This window comes from Mustela nivalis (assembly GCF_964662115.1).
Source record: "Mustela nivalis genome assembly, chromosome: 6".
Classification (NCBI taxonomy): domain Eukaryota; kingdom Metazoa; phylum Chordata; class Mammalia; order Carnivora; family Mustelidae; genus Mustela; species Mustela nivalis.
The window spans coordinates 29,158,087-29,174,026 of record NC_139025.1 but is presented as its reverse complement, the minus strand read 5'-3'; the positions used below and the strand labels follow the sequence as shown (position 1 = coordinate 29,174,026).

At 44.3% G+C, this 15,940-nt stretch overlaps 1 long non-coding RNA gene across 1 annotated transcript; it reads right to left on the bottom strand.

Annotated features, from left to right (window-relative positions):
• Positions 1 to 245: 245 nt before the first annotated feature.
• On the bottom strand, positions 246 to 7,668 carry LOC309866870. Its single transcript, XR_014312849.1, has 3 exons — positions 6,766 to 7,668; positions 1,651 to 6,552; positions 246 to 589 (listed from the first exon to the last, which is right to left on the bottom strand). It is a non-coding gene; the product is annotated as an uncharacterized lncRNA (long non-coding RNA).
• Between the last annotated feature and the right edge of the window lie 8,272 nt (positions 7,669 to 15,940).

Here is a 15,940-nt window from a genome sequence, read left to right as displayed (position 1 = left end):
CCTTATGATGTAGGAAAACGTTGGAGTTTCAAGCTGATGGCCAAGAAAGAATTCTTGAGGTGTTTTTGGTGCATACATGTGGTTTTATTAAACCCCGGGGACAGAACCAATGGGCAGAAAGAGCTGCACTGTGGTCATGAGGAGTGCCCCATTATATATTTTCAAGTTGGGAGTGGGTTAGGGGGAGTCTAAGTCTCTAAGGAATTTGAGAAGCAAGGGGGCTAGCTATTGTTAGGAAAAGGTCATTTAGTACTGCCTAATACAACCTGAGTCATGAGACCCTTCAGATGTGTATCCGTGGGTCATATGCTTGGAGGATGATTGCCAATATATACCTTGGGGGGTTTAGAGACAAAGGAGGTTTCCAAAGGAATTTAAAAAAAAAATTTTTATAAACACATAATGTATTATTAGCCCCAGGGGTTCAAAGGAATTTTTATATGTTAAATTAGACTTACAGGATCCTGGGAGGCAGAGAGGGAGGTTTCCAGGCTAGGACTGCCTTTTGCCCTTAGCAAAGTGTCAACATCTTGGCAGTTGAATCCAGAGAGGAATGTCCCTCTGCCTGTTTCAAGGAATTGTCAATGGACTTTAGGTAGTAAGGAAATTTAATAGTTTTTCTTCTGCCTTTGTTTCCCACATCACCTTTGACCCAGAAATTCTACTTCTTGGAATTTATCCTAAGGATATAATGATGGATTTGCACAATGGTTTAATTTACAGATAACAATTTCAGGCTTATTTATAATGTTTTAAAAGTGGGATTAAATTCTACCAGAGAGAAGTGATCCATGAATCATGGTACAGGAAGGTCATTGTAATGGATCTGTAGAATGTCATTGATGTAGAAATGATAAGCAGCCAAAGATCTCATGCTATACTGTTTAATGAAAAAAGAAAAAAAATCAAATTCTGAAGCATCACACATGTTGTGATGCCCCCTACTTTGTGTTCCCTAAAATATGCTTATTCATGGTAGAAAGGCCAAAACCTTAATAGCAGTTATCTGGTTTGGGGGGATTATGACTGATTTTATTATTTTTGCTTGTCTATATTTCATGTATTATGAAAAATTATTTTTGAGGAATTTCATATTTTTTCATGTACCATTCTTTTTTTTTTTTTTAAGATTTTTAAAATTTATTTGAGAGAGAGCACAAGCATGGGGAGGGGCAGAGGGAGACAGAGAAGCAGGCTCCCCGCTGAGCAGAGAACTCGATTCGATGTGGGGCTGGATCCCAGGACCCTGAGATCATGACCTGAGCCAAAGGCAAACACTTAACTGACTGAGTCACGTAGGCGCTCCTCAAGTCCTATTTCTAATTCATTGATCTTTCTTCATCTCTTTATACCTACATATTAAAGGATTACTACCCTCTTTTGTAGAGTTTCCCATTTGGGGCTCATTTCTGGGAATCTATAGTGAATAGAAGTGCTAAGTCTTGCCTTAAAAATATGAAAGAACAGGGACACCTCAGTGGCTCAGTCAGTTAAATGTCTGGCTCAGGTCATGATCTCGGGGTCATAAGATGGAGCCCCATTTTGGGCTCTGTGTTCTCCCTCTCCTGCACACATTCTCCCTCTCTCTCTCTCTCTCTCTCTCAAAAACAAAAATGGAAGAACAGACTTAGAAGTAGGAAAATAAAATACCTCAAACTTTTGTAATAAAATTTTATTATGATTTAATTTTGAAATTATGAAATAATTTTAAATATATAATTTTGAGAATATTCCTCGTTCATTTAAAAAAAAGATTTTATTTATTTATTTATTTGACAGATCATAAGTAGGCAGAGAGGCAGAGAGAGAGGGGGAAGCAGGCTCCCCACCGACCAGAGAGCCCAATTTGACACAGAGAGAGAGCACAAGCAGAGGCAGTGGCAGGGGGAGAGCGAGAAGCAGACTCCTTGCTGAGCAGGGAGCCTGATGCAGGACTTGATCCCAGAACCCTGGGATCATGACTCAAGCCGAAGGCAGTTGGTTAACTCATTGAGCCACCCAAGTACCCCTCATGCAGTGTATTTTTAATTCATTTGATTTTTAGTTCACCCTATTTTACTCAAAAATTTTTTCTGCCAATTAGAGTGGAATGCTCTGGTAACAGTATTACTCAGATACCCTGAACATGATGATTTGCTTCATGCCTGATTCTCATCTTTGATCACAGCTGCAGAACATGGTTTCCAGTGAAGAAACCATGGATTTGCCTAATCATGTCTTCCAAAGAAGAAGTGCCATACCCATATAGATGAACAGTCTGTTTAAATTAGTTTATCACCTTGAGCTTGGTGAAACTAGTGGCTATTTCAGCTAACTAAGCACAGGAGAATGGTTGGATATTCACTTAATCCTTCATTCAACAAGATTTTACTTATTTTTTAGATTTTTTTTTTTTATTTAGAGGATACATGAGCATGTGTATTTTTTCATGTACCAGGCTCTCTGCTGACCACGGAGCCCGATGTGCCGCTCAGTCCCACGACCCTGCTATCACGATCTGGGCATAAACCAAGAGTGAGAGTCTTAACTGACTGGGCCACCCAGGTACCCCCAACAAGCTTCTATATTGTGCCTACCGTGTGCCAGACTCCATGCTGCTGCCCGTCCCCATTCCGCCTGCCGTGTGCTGAGCGCGGTGTAGACTATGACAAGATAACCTGGAGAGAGAGAGGCAAACTTGTTGTCGGCCCCCACAGGCCTTGCGGCAGGCAGAGACAAAGATGTGCGTATAGCCGCATGGGAGAAGTTACGCTGGAGAACAGTGGAGGAGAAAAGAATATAATCAGAAACGGCTTATAGAGGGGAGGAGTCTTGCTGATTCATGAAAGGTGAGGAAGTGCTCATCATATAAGGGAATTTATTGCTCTGGCAGCAACATGAGAGAGAGGGGACAGAAGCTCTGGACTGGGGTGGGGGGACCATGGGAGTGACAGATGATACATCCCTAGACGAAGGGAATAGCAGTGAAGGAAGAGAGACAAGAATAGACATAATACGTAAGAAAGAGACAGAAATACACTCTTGGTGCCTGGCTCTGAGATCCAAAAGAAAAGGGGCAAGGGAGACTCCTGAGTCAGGAGGCCGTGAAAGTCACGTGGAAGGGTGGGTACAGGCACTGTCCCTGGCCACAGGACAGGCTTGGGAGGGATGAACAAACAGCCGAAGGTACCTGCAAGCCCCTGGCTGAGTGTATACAGGACTGAGGGCTGGAGAGGGGTAGGGGGGTGTCGACCAGAAATCAGTGTGAGAGTCATCTGTATCTAAGAGGCACACTTAAATAACAGCCAGAAAAAAACCTGTTTTAGACCCTTAGATGCTCATTTTAATAAATTAGCATATCGACAGAGCTACTTTCCCATTATTTCAGATTATTTATCCCATAAAGGAATATCACCCACAGCAGATAATCACAGTGCTGCAACTTTGAATTCTGTCACTGGGGGAGTTTGAAAGTGTAGAGTCCTGGTTCCCACCCCGGGCAGGGGGCTGATTAAATAGGTAGGTGAGCCAGAGACATGTTTTGCTCTCCAGATAGCCATTTCTCAGCCCCTGACAGTGGCAGGGGAGGGCTATCTTGTGACAGCTTCTGGCCAATAGCACTGTGAATAGATGGGCCAGAAGTCACCTTGACTGTCTCTCCACCTGCCACATCACCAGTGAGAGGCCTCATCTCCCTGGCGGAGACACAGGAGAGAAACAGCCTGCCTTCCTGAATCCCTGCTTCACGTCTCAGAACCACAGTGGACTTGGCATGAGTGAGAAGTAAACCTTTCAGCTTGTTGGGTGTGTCCGTTACCATAGCCTAGCCAATATTGACCAACACAGCCTGCCCTTCTGTGGGACCCAGAAGCCAGTTTTATAAACATACACCATTGCTGATCTTGCTGCCGTGGGTGACCACATTTTGTGATCAGTGACCAGAAGGACCTTTTGTGATAGCCTAGGTCTGGTAGATACTTTAGAATTTTCTTTAACATTAGCCCTTCCCCGAAGGAGGCTTGGTGAGCAAATCGTGTGCCCTGCGTTCAGAAATGTTAACAGCCTATGTCACTGAAGGAGGCATGATTCATCGGGGTATTTAATGTGTTGATTATGGTTTGTTGAGCTTTTCCTACGTGCCAGGCACAGTATTCAGTTTCACCCTTGCAGGGTAGATAACAATTGTGCACAGGTAGGAAGTGGTAAGGCGGGATTTGAACCCAGATTCATCTAATTCCAAACTTGTGCTTTCTTTTTTTTAAGTTGTTGTTGTTTAGTAATCTCTATACCCAACATGGGACTTGAACTTATGACCCCAAGATCAAGAGTTGCTGCTCCTCCAAGGGAGCCAGCCAGCTGCCCCTAATTTCAAACATGCACTTTGATTCCTATACTTTCATTTGCAAATTTTACTCCCCTAATCTTTTAGAGCTGGGGTCCTACAGCTAAGGGTGACCTTAGTGTCCCCACCAGAATGACTTGCAAAGATGGTGGTCATACTGAAGGTTGTGTGATATTAAACAGTAAGAAAAATTTCTTGAACTTACTCTACAATTTTCAGCTAAGTATTTTCAGGCTTCGAGGACAGCTATCTAGCATACTTCCAATTTTCCTAGCAATAAGAAAAGATTTTCCGTTTCTAAGGGCCGTGAAGGAAGTTTGGTTTAGAGTTATGATTCCGTCCCTGGGGATCCTAGACTCTAATGCATTTGCATATCAATACACCAAACTGATAGCACAAATGACTTGTAATAAAATCCTTTGCAAACTTCTGTGCATTGACCATATGTCAAAAACTCTACAAAATAATCTCTACAGAGAAAAATAAATATCGTATGATCTTACATCTATGTGGTTTCTAAAAATGCCACAGTCCTGCAAATGGAAAGTAGATAGTACAGGTTGCTGGGCGTTGGGAGGGTGAGGGTGGGGGAAAGGAGATGTAGGTCAAAGGGTACAAACTTTTGGTTGTAAGATGAGTAGATCCTGGGTATCTATTGTATAGCGAGGTGACTGTAGTTTATAGTTACAGTAGCATATTGTATACTCAAAAGTTGCTAAGAGAGTGGATCTTAAATGTTCGCACCACACACCTCTAAAAAAGGTAATTATGTGGGGTGATGAACCTTGGTGCGGTAATCATTTCACAGTATGTGTGTGTATCAAGTCATCTCGCTCTACACCTTAAATGTAATACCGTGTTATGTGTCAGTTACCTTTCAGTAAAGCAAAAAAAAAAAAAAAAAGGAAAAAGTCTGCAGATCCATAGTCTGAGTAGTACATCCTCTCTTGATTCTCAGCATCTCAGTGTTCTTGGACAGGTCAGACGCAGAGAGAACAGGTGTGGCCCGCTCGAGACCAGAGCTCAGCTAATCAGAGGATGGCAGTGCAGGACTCGGAAATGTTTAACAACAGAGCCACTGATAACAGTAACAAAAATGCTTCAAACTTCTCAGTAAAACAAACTGTTGTCCCAGCTGACCATGGATGGGCTGGGGTTTTTGTTGTTGTTGTTGTTGTTTTAAATATTTTATTTATTTATTTTTGAGAGAGAGTGAGAGAGACTGTGAGCACGAGTGGGGGTTGGGGGGGGTGCAGAGGAAGATGCAGACTCCCCGCTGAGCAGGGAGCCTGATGAGCAGAGGCTGGATCCCAGGACCCCGTGATGATGACCTGAGCAGAAGGCAGACGCTCAACCAGCTGACCCGCCCAGGTGCCGCCTGAGAGTGCTTCTGTTAAATGTCGAACCGTGAGGTAGAGTCAGATGTTGACATGGATTCAAAAAGGCTTTTTCTTACCAAATAGAAAACCTTATCTACAGTCAACAATAGTTAGTAATCTTGTTAGAAACCTTAACGAAAACGTTGTCTGGGCCGATTTTCCCCTTTCACTTCCCTTCAAAAATGGGTAGCACGGAGGGAGACGTTACCCTGGGATCCCATGACTGGGAAAGGGATCTGTCCCACTATGGCCAAAAAGGTTGGTTGGTTGGTTGGCTGATAGAATTTAGTGGCAAGTCTCAGAACACTTGAAAATTAGAGTGATTACAGACAAGCTCATGAGATCTCTCCAAGCATGATTTGCTCAGGTCCCATTTTCAAAGGAGCCTAGAAGAAAAATGTCCCTGCAGTTCCAAAGTCCCCCCATCCAAGAACCCAATGCCTTGCCTGCCGTGGGGAGCCACAGAGGAAGGAATTTACCCCGGGTGGAAAGTTCACTGAACATACTGCGCTGACTATTTGAAAATTACTTGTTCCAAAAGCCCTTCAGAAACCAGTAATCCTATTAGTTTGTCTTCTGGAACAGTTACCTACCTGTAGCAAAAAGTAATTACAACTGTCAGCCAGCAAATAATTGCTCCAGTGTCTAAATGAATGGGGAATCTTCTCTGGAAGGAATTACTCTTCCTAAATGAGTCAGCTCAGCCTTCGTCTCTGCTTTGGTTGCTGACAAACTGGACCATCTGCCTATACCAGGAAGGAAAGGGGTGAGGGAGCTTTAATTGGTGGAGACGGGCAGCTGAGGGACTGCGCAAAGCTTATCACCTGAAGGGCTCTTCTGAGCCTGTGAAGCCTTTTTTTTTTTTTTTAAAGATTTTATTTATTTATTTATTTGACAGAGAGAAATCACAAGCAGATGGAGAGGCAGGCAGAGAGAGAGAGGGAAGCAGGCTCCCTGCTGAGCAGAGAGCCCGATGCGGGACTCGATCCCAGGACCCTGAGATCATGACCTGAGCCGAAGGCAGCGGCTTAACCCACTGAGCCACCCAGGCGCCCCCTGTGAAGCCTTTTTTGAAGACAGACACCCTGGGCAGGGTTCAGGTGCAAGGATCTGGCCACTGGCTGCATCAGAAAACCTCAGAAGCTCCAACCCTTTCCTCCCCTTCTTCGCCTCTGCTAAGTACACAAGGGTGTCCAGTAGACAGGAGTCCCTGTGCCCACAACTGGGTAATAATGTCAAGACTTGTCACAATAGACATTTTGCAAAGGAATGAATGGGAAGGGTTGGTAAGGGCAGGGAGTCTGTAAAGAAAAAAAATTCCAGTAAATTAGAGCAAGGCCTTTTGAACAAGTCAAAGGCCCCAGTACTCAGGACTCCTAAAGGACCCCACTTTCATCTCCTGAAAAGCCAGACCTACTTTGGTTGGAATCCTGCCCCCCTCAACTAACAGCTGGAAGAAGTGGGAGACAGCAGAGCCTCCCTTGGACTGGGAGAAGATGGGGGTTCTGGCCCTGCTGTGTCCTGAGCCAGCTGCACCGTTTTGGGTCAGCTCTTGGAGTTTTCAGGCCCCCATGTTGTCATGTGTGAAATGAAAGGAGAGGTTACTGTCACAGGCTCTCTAGCTTGGAAATCCTCGTGTAGGTTTGGGGCACAGTTGAGCCGTGTAGTCTGAACATGGGGAGAATGCTACAAGCAGACCCCTTTAGGGATGAGGGTTTTGAGGAACTCTCAGGAGCTTAACTGAAAGGTTGTTTTTTGTTTTAAAGATTTTATTCATTTATTTGACTCCGAGAGAGAGATCACAAGTAGGTGGAGAGGCAGGCAGAGAGAGAGAGAGGAGGAAGCAGGCTCCCCACCGAGCAGAGAGCCCCATGTGGGGCTCGATCGCAGGACCCTGGGACCATGACCTGAGCTGAAGGCAGAGGCTTTAACTCACTGTGCCACCCAGGTGCCCCAACTGAAAGGTTTTTTGTGTGTGGGGTTTTTTTTTTTTATTTTTTTAAATTTTATTTATTTGACAGACAGATCACAAGTAGGCAGAGAGGCAGGCAGAGAGAGAGGAGAAAGCAGGATCACAAGTAGGCAGAGGCAGGCAGAGAGAGAGGAGGAAGCAGGCTCCCTGCTGAGCAGAGATCCCGATGAGGGGCTCAATCCCAGGACCTGAGATCATGACCTGAGCCGAAGGCAGAGGCTTTAACCCAAGTGCCCCAACTGAAAGGTTTTTAAAAGACTCCTGTGTGTGGAGGACCAAAGGGCATGGTTAAGCCCTGCAGGAACATAAAATAAATTGCTGCCAGTTCGGGAGGGAGGAGATGGTCAGGTAGAGGGACTGGCTCCTTGGTGACTCTGTGCCTACAGGCTGGGACCTTGTGTTATTGACCAAACTTGCCTGACCTTGACATTATCCATTATCCTCTGCAAAAGAAGATCAAGTGGGAGCAGTAGATTTTTGAGCACTGTTGTCAGGAGGGAGGAGCCCCGCTTGCTGAGCCCCTGGCTTCCTGCCTGGTCTTCCGTCTCAGTAACCTGTAATGTGGCATCCCCCAGCTGCCTGCAGAAATCACAGACCATCGTGTGCTTAAGTCGCTGTGCACCCGCCTGGCTTTTGTTCTCTCTTCAGCTCCAAGTCAAATATTAATACTGACTCATACTATTAAACACCTAACTTACCTGCGGACACATTTATGTCTTAGAAACCAACACTATCTGCTTAGAATGTATTGCTAAGAGGACGTGAATTCTTCCCTAAATAACTATGCCCGGGGTTAGTTGCACAAGTAACAGTAACTGAGCAAATACCAGAGATAATTATTTGCTGATTATTAATTCAGTGTATTTTCTCTCCCCACCTTAGATTTACATGTGTTTGAAACATGTTAATGAAAGATGTATGTTTAACACATTAAAGATGTCATTTCACTTCTAGTGCATTGCTTAAAACTTATCAACTGTAATGTTTTTATAAATAATTTTTGATGCAAAGATCAGGGAAAGAATTCACCTGCTTTTTGTATAGAACATTTTGTTCAAAATATTTTGCCGGCAAATTCTGACCTCATAATCTCCCACCCACTTAGATAGGTTTTGTTTTGAGTGTCCCACTCTGCATTCATTCTGTAGGCATTCCAGAGCTGCTCTTTTTGGAGTTATAGCAATTGAGGGTAAGCACTTGAATGTTTTCTGTTTTTATTTCTCCTTGGAGAGCTCATCTTTTTTCAAGATTTTAAACTCTAGGCAGGCAACTCTCCAGTTGACATTTCCAGCTCTGTAGACCTCCAGGCCCACATCCCCACTCGGGTATTCTGGCATCTAAAACCGAACTCTTCCTCTGGTCTGTTCTTATTCTGGGAGGCATCTTCTGCGGGGCCTGAAGTGTGTGGGGGGAGAGGGCGGGGGAGGTGTGTGTTCTAGGTTGGAGAGTGGCGGCGAATTGGGAATAAAAGTGGTGTGGTGGCGCCACCGTCAGGCTTCTCTGGGTACTTCAGGCAGTTAAGCTTTGGTGGGGGGAGGGGAGGAGGATGAAACACCGCGATGACGTCAGTGTGCAGAATGGCCTGGAAGGAGACTGGAAGTGGGGAAATCAGCCGGGAGCTTGCTTTAATGTTGCAAGTATAGTGTAACGATAGTATTGGTTAAAATGACAGACCATTTCGATCCTTTTGGAGGAGAGGGTCATGGACCTTTTCAGGATAGAACCAAAGCTATGGGTCTTCTCCCCAGAAAATTAAGCACACGTGTACCAAGTATTATGTGTTATTTTGGGGGCGGTTCGTGGGTCGCAGTGGGTGATGACACAGGTGGATTTGGGAGCTGCAAAGGAAATAGGAATAGCACAGTGTAGCTGGTGGAAGTCAGTAGGGAGACTTGGAAAAGGAAGTAGTTTACGGAAGAAGAGAACAACAGGCCGTGTGGAAATGTAGAGATGTGCTTTGGGTAGCGCACATGTGGCTGGAGCTGTGTGAGAAGCGTCCCAGCAGTGTGGCTGGAGGGGGAGACCTGAGTCATTTGATCTGATTGCATGAGTTTCCCTTTTAAAGGGGGCCTGGCTGACTCAGTGGAGCATATGACTCAATTTCGGGGTTGTAAGACTAAGCCCCATGTTGAGTGTGGAGGTTACTTAAAAAAAAAATCTTTAAGAAAAAAAGACTTTTCCTTTTAAAGTAAGTGAGCTCCTTGAGTTAACAAAACAGCAGAAGGCATTCAAATATTTCCCAATAGAAATAACGGGAGCCATAAATATGCCAGTAATATTCCTAGAGCAGTTTGGGATTGCTCTCATAAAACAAAAAACAAAAAAAAAAAACAACCCATACATGAGGAAACAGACACTAGATTCCCAAGTAAATTGTTTCATTAATATTCATTATAAAACTTTAAACAATTGAGCATAAGTTGTAAGAATCAAGATCAGGAGAGAAGTAGACCATTTAAAATTATAGTTATTAAGGTAAGCTTCAGATGAACAGACACAACAAGATGTCTAGACTTTTCAAAATCATTTTCCTGGTGTGTGTATGCTGCAGTGGGAGCAGTGCGAGTCAAAACACCACATCCCTCCTGTTCCAAGTTCTCTGCCAACATCCCCCCGAGATGGTGGCAGATGCAAAGGCATTTTGACCCCATAAGCTGCACTCAAATGGAAGCTCTTTGGGGTCTGATCTCCTAGGAGCAGATGTGTAGAAGTAGAGCGCTCTCCCAGAAGAGATAAGGGGAAACCAGATGGTTAGTTTCCAGAACGTCCAGGGCTTTGGTCCTGCTATACAGGAAGTCATCACTCTAACATTTGGATTTGGGGAATTCACCAGTTCTCCTGACCGGGGCTAAAATAACACACCTATTCCAGAGACCAAGGTGGGGCCCAGCCCTGAATGTTCCCTCAGTCACCCTTCCCAAAGGGGTCTGGTGGCCATTGGACAAGCCACATGGAGCCTTGCGTGGGTCCAGACTGGGACTGGCCATCCAGTACCCATGAGGCACCACGGAAGTGAGCACTGGTCCTGAATTCCTCAGAACCTACACCCTCTAGGTAACCTGTGCTAGGTCTCTGCATCCAGCCTCTTCAGGTAACCGGAAAACCGATGTTGTACAATGAATGATCGGACTATTTCTAGAGTCAGTGATGGATTTATCAAGGTAATCGTCTGTGTAGTTTTAGAGACCCCAGATAACCTTGACTTCCCAGGGCCTACATAGCTTGGCATCTACTTGGAAGGTATGGGATAGCAAGCCTGAGAGACCTCCACTCCCCGAACTTGCAGCAACGGTCATCTGTTGCTTATTTATTTTCATGGCACTTGTCTCCTATCGGAAAACATCAAATGACAGGAGAGGGGACTTGAGCCAAGGATCCCAGTGTTGGGTCCTATTAGCTGATGAACCATATTGTTGGGTGAACCATGACCCTGTGTAGCCTTCCCTGATGTTGGGGAGATACACACCATCTCTCATTGTTGAGGTGGGGTCAGACAATAAATCCACGAGGTCTTTAGAAGTGTTATTTATAATAAAAGCTGAAGAAAACGCAGATTTTTTTTCCCCTGGGCCCCCCCGAACCAGATTTCTCCGGGAATGCCTTAGTCTGTTCAACTAGAAGAACCAGGACTGGCTTGGTGGGGACTTGTCCTGGGTGAGGGGCTCCTAGAGAGGCTTAGCAAAGGGATGGGTTTAAATCAAGGAAGAATCATGAAGACGGGGTTAAGAGCCAGAGAAGCCATCCTGAGCATCAGGTCAGAGGGTTAGGAAGGCTGTAAGGAGAAAACAGTTCAGTGAATAAGAAGTGAGAGGTCAGGTCAGACAGATGCTTTGTATGACAGGTGAGTGAAGTGGGACCAGCCCCGTGACCCATGAGGCAATGGTGTTGCAGGGGACCTGTTTTAACTGGTGGTGACCATGGGGGTGAGGGCAGATTGGCCAACTAAGATATGCCAGAACAGACTAACCAGGAAAACTCTAGAAAACTGGGGTTCTGCGATATTTTCCATACAGAAATCAAATCCCTAAAATTAAAGTTAGAAGTCTCCTCATGCCGTGAGTATTTGGTATAACTTTGCAAAAGACCGATAAGTGCTTATGAGTTACATAGCTGCCCCCACCGTCCCCAGCACAGGCTTCCTTCTGGTGCTCTGTATGGTCTGATCTCAAGTGGCCTGAGTAGCCAAGGGGATACCCAGCCCCTGGGTCGCTGGCAGTGCAGGGTCCTGTCCTCAGGCCGATGTTTTTCCTGCAAAGATAACAAGCATTTCCTTCTTGCCTTCATCCTTACCTTTGAAAGGTAAATCCCTTGTGGTGGACAAAAATTTTCCTCTCTGTTGGCACATCTGAGATACCCATCGGTTTTGGGTCACAGGGCAGAGGGGGTTGAGTTAGCAGCGAGATACCACCACCACCACCCCCCCGCCCCATGGTTGTGTGGTCGCCGGGCCAGCCCCCTTGCTGGTGCTTAGTCTGGACTTCCCACCAAGCCTATCAGCTGCTTCTGTAGCCTTGCCCACAGCTTCCCCTCACTCCCCGCTGCTCTTCTCGGCGTTCTGTGATTGTGGGAGCCCTTGAGTAAGGCCCCCTCTACACTTTCTTCCCCTCAGCTTCACCTCCCTGTGAGTGTTCCATCAGGGACTGTGTTCTGCGTGGAATGTCCCTCCTGGAAATGACAGTGTTTCTAGCAGATTCAGAAAACCCCGAGGGACGGTGCCAGGCATCTTGTTACAGCTTACCAAAAGAAACAGGGAAAGAAATCAGACGCATGGACACCTTTAAGCCTTGGTGCAAAGCATAACCGTCACTTCTGGCAGTTCTAAAAGTTTGTAGGATGATAGGATGTGGCAGGATTTCAAATCCCAGCTGCTGCTTGCTAAGATGCTGAATCCTAGAGATTCTTGTTTTGAGCTCTGTGGACAAAGATGGCTCACTATGACTTTGACAGTTACTCAGGGGTGGAGGTGGGATTTTCCTGAGCATTCTGACTCTGAAAGATTCACTTTTGGAAGGTTTTTCACAAGCCTACCAACCTGGCATCCAGTGTCTCTGGCTGGCCTGTTAGAGTTGCTGATTTTAGCCTTCTCTCTTTAGGACATGCTTCTGTTTAAAAGCAAAACTCCCAGTACTGTTCATGTGATTGCTTAGCGTCTCATGCCATGTTACATAAAGTTTCACTGTAATTGAAAAACTAATGAATAGCACCCCAGGCAGTAAATAAATCACAAAGTTCATTAATTCAAAGCACCGAACATCAATTTGTAGAACACTACAGCACAGTGTAAAGTAACATTACCTACAGTGTTAAGAATGGGAAAGCGGGAATTAATTTTATTTTAATTTTTAATGCACTTTGACTGCTTGAAAAAGATGTTAAACATTAACAGAATTTAATATATACACTGGCATTTATTAAACCACTGATTCATGAACAAATTAAGCACTGTGTGTTTTTTAAGTATTAAAGATTCAGTAGTGATACTTAACTTGCATGTCACAGAAGAAACCGTTCTTAGCATATTTTGCAGGACCCTCCCATAGAGTCTGCAACCCCTATGCTGAAGGTCGTGGAAGATTGCGATCAGCCGCTTGGTTATCTGAAAAGAGGTGGAAAGACATTCTGCTTTTGTTTGTTCTGATCAGTCAGTTCACCAGACATGCGGGAACTGTGAGAATTCAGGCGATGAATTTGCACCCTCGACGGCACAATCCAGTCTCCCGGGAAAAAGTTCTGTTTCTCAGGTTGAGGCAAATCCAGCAGCATTTCGAAGGTTCCGTCTATGGCATGAGCATTACTGATGATGCAGAATCAGGAACAGTCTTGGGTGTGTTGCTCCGTTTGAACGACCATCACCAATACGGGACCTTTCATCGCTGAGGTCTTAGAATTTGAGGGATCTGACTTGAATTTTGATTTTTTTTTTTTAAAGAAGATTTTATTTACTTATTTGACAGACAGAGATCATAAGTAGGCAGAGAGGCAGGCAGAGAGGGAGAAGGAAGCAGGCTCCCTGCTGAGCAGAGACCCCTCTGCGGGGCTCAATCCCAGGACCCTGAGACTGTGACTTGAGGCAGAGGCCCAATCCACTGAGCCACCCAGGCACCCTGTTGAATTTTGATTCTTTCAACACAAAACCTAACTCAAAATAAGCAGCAAGCTGGGGTGATTTTTCACTAAAAGGAATGAGTTGTCACTCTAGGGGCCGAATTCATTGATAAACCAATCAAGAATGAAAGCAGCATACTCTAGACCGTTGTGCTGGGTTTTTTTCCCCTAGCTGTAAAAGTGGATTTCGCTGAGGGATTCCATTCCGCTGGTATTGAATTATGCACACGATTCCAAGTTGCTAGAAAAATTTATTATCTTTGAAATTGGTCAGTGTATTTGTTTACTCTAAGGGCCTTTTGGCTTAAACGATCTATTTAATCTTATACTGATCAAATTGAGAAAGGATCGCCAAGTATCCATAAATTCTATCGGGTAATCACTATTTACTTTGGTTCATAATTTCCCTGCAAATGAATAACTTCTGGTCAAGACTGTAACCTGCCTCACATTGTGGCCTCTTTACCGCCATACTCTGTAGAGACACCTCGGCTCATAGGCTGCAATTATTTATGCAAGAAATTAATAACCAGAAATCAAAATGTATTTCAATGATCCTCAAAGACATAAATTTGAAGTGTCCTTTGGGAAATGACTTTTTTCACACTTAGCAGGAGGAGCACTGAACAGGTATAGAATTGTCGAGTCCCTATGTCATGCACCTGAAACTAACATAACATTATACGTCCACTACAATAACAACATTTTTTTTTAAAAAAGGCAATAATTCTTTTCCTCTTTCTACAAAGGTAAACATTTCATTATGTATTACTCATAAAAATATAAAGCTGATGTGTGTATTTCCCCCAACTCCACTACTCACAGGTTATCTTGTTTACATTGAGATGCCTGAACTTTGTTTTTCAAATATGCATATGCATCTGGTCACACTAGCCTATTGTTTTTAAGTCTTTTAAGAAACGTGTCATGTATGGGCCGCTGGGTGGTTCAGTCGGTTGGGTGTCTGACTCTTGGTTTTCGATCAGGTCATGTTCTCATGTTGGGCTGGGTGCTCAGCAGTGAGTCTGCCTGGGATTCTCTCTCCCCCTCTCCCTCTCTTCCTCCCTCTACTCACATACCCGTGTGCGTGCTCCCCCCGCTAAAATAAATAAGTAAATCTTGAAAAACAGAAACATGTCATATATCATGACAGCTTTCCATGTTAACACATACAAATCAATTTTATCACTTTTAAGGCTGCATAATATTGTACTATATGGACCTTCCGGTTGTTTCCAATTTTTCATTATTCATTATGGGCCAAATTCTGTTTTCCCAAAATTCATACATTGAAGCTCTAATTCTCAAGGTGACTATTTGGAGATGGGGCCTTTAAAGAGGTCATGGAGGGTAAGTGAGGTCATAGGGTGGGGCCTTGATTCAGAATGACTGGTGTCCTCCTACGAGAGGAAGAAAAGAGGGAGCCAAGGTCACGCGAGGACCCAGGAGAAGATCACGCGAGGACCCAGGAGAAGATAGCCGTCCGTAAGCCGAGGAGGGAGGCCTGGGGAGAAACCGACCCTGCCAGTGCCTCGATTTTGGACTTCTAACCTCCAGAATTGTGAGAAAATAAACTTCTGTTATTTCAGCCACTAGTCTGCTGCATTCTGACTGAGCAGCCTGAGCTGACTAATACACTATTATAAAGGCAACAAGAGATGCACACTTAAGATAAATTCCTAGAAAAGGACTAGCTAGTTCAAAAGTACCCCTTTCAACTCCCAGCTCCCAGAACTGCCTGTATTTCTTTTTACACATATTACCCAATTCCCACCCAGAAGATTTCCACCTAGGTATCTTCCCACCATCACTGTATAATGTCTGCTTTCTACACACACTGGTAGTTTTCATCTTTTAAATCTTCACTTATCTTCTATTGTGGTAAAATTTGCATTTCTTTGACTATTAGAGCATTTTTCCACATGACTATTGGCATGTCTTTTTTTTTTTTTTTTTTTTGGTGAAATGAGTTTTCATCTCATTTCTCCATTTTATGGGGGAGAGTCATGTTTTTCTTAATTATGTATAACAGCTTTTAAAATCTATCTAAAGGATATTAGTTCAGATGGTCTAGTTGTTTTTTAAGATTTAATTTTTTTTAAAGATTTTATGTATTTATTTGACAGAGGTCACAAGTAGGCAGAGAGGAAGGCAGAGAGAGAG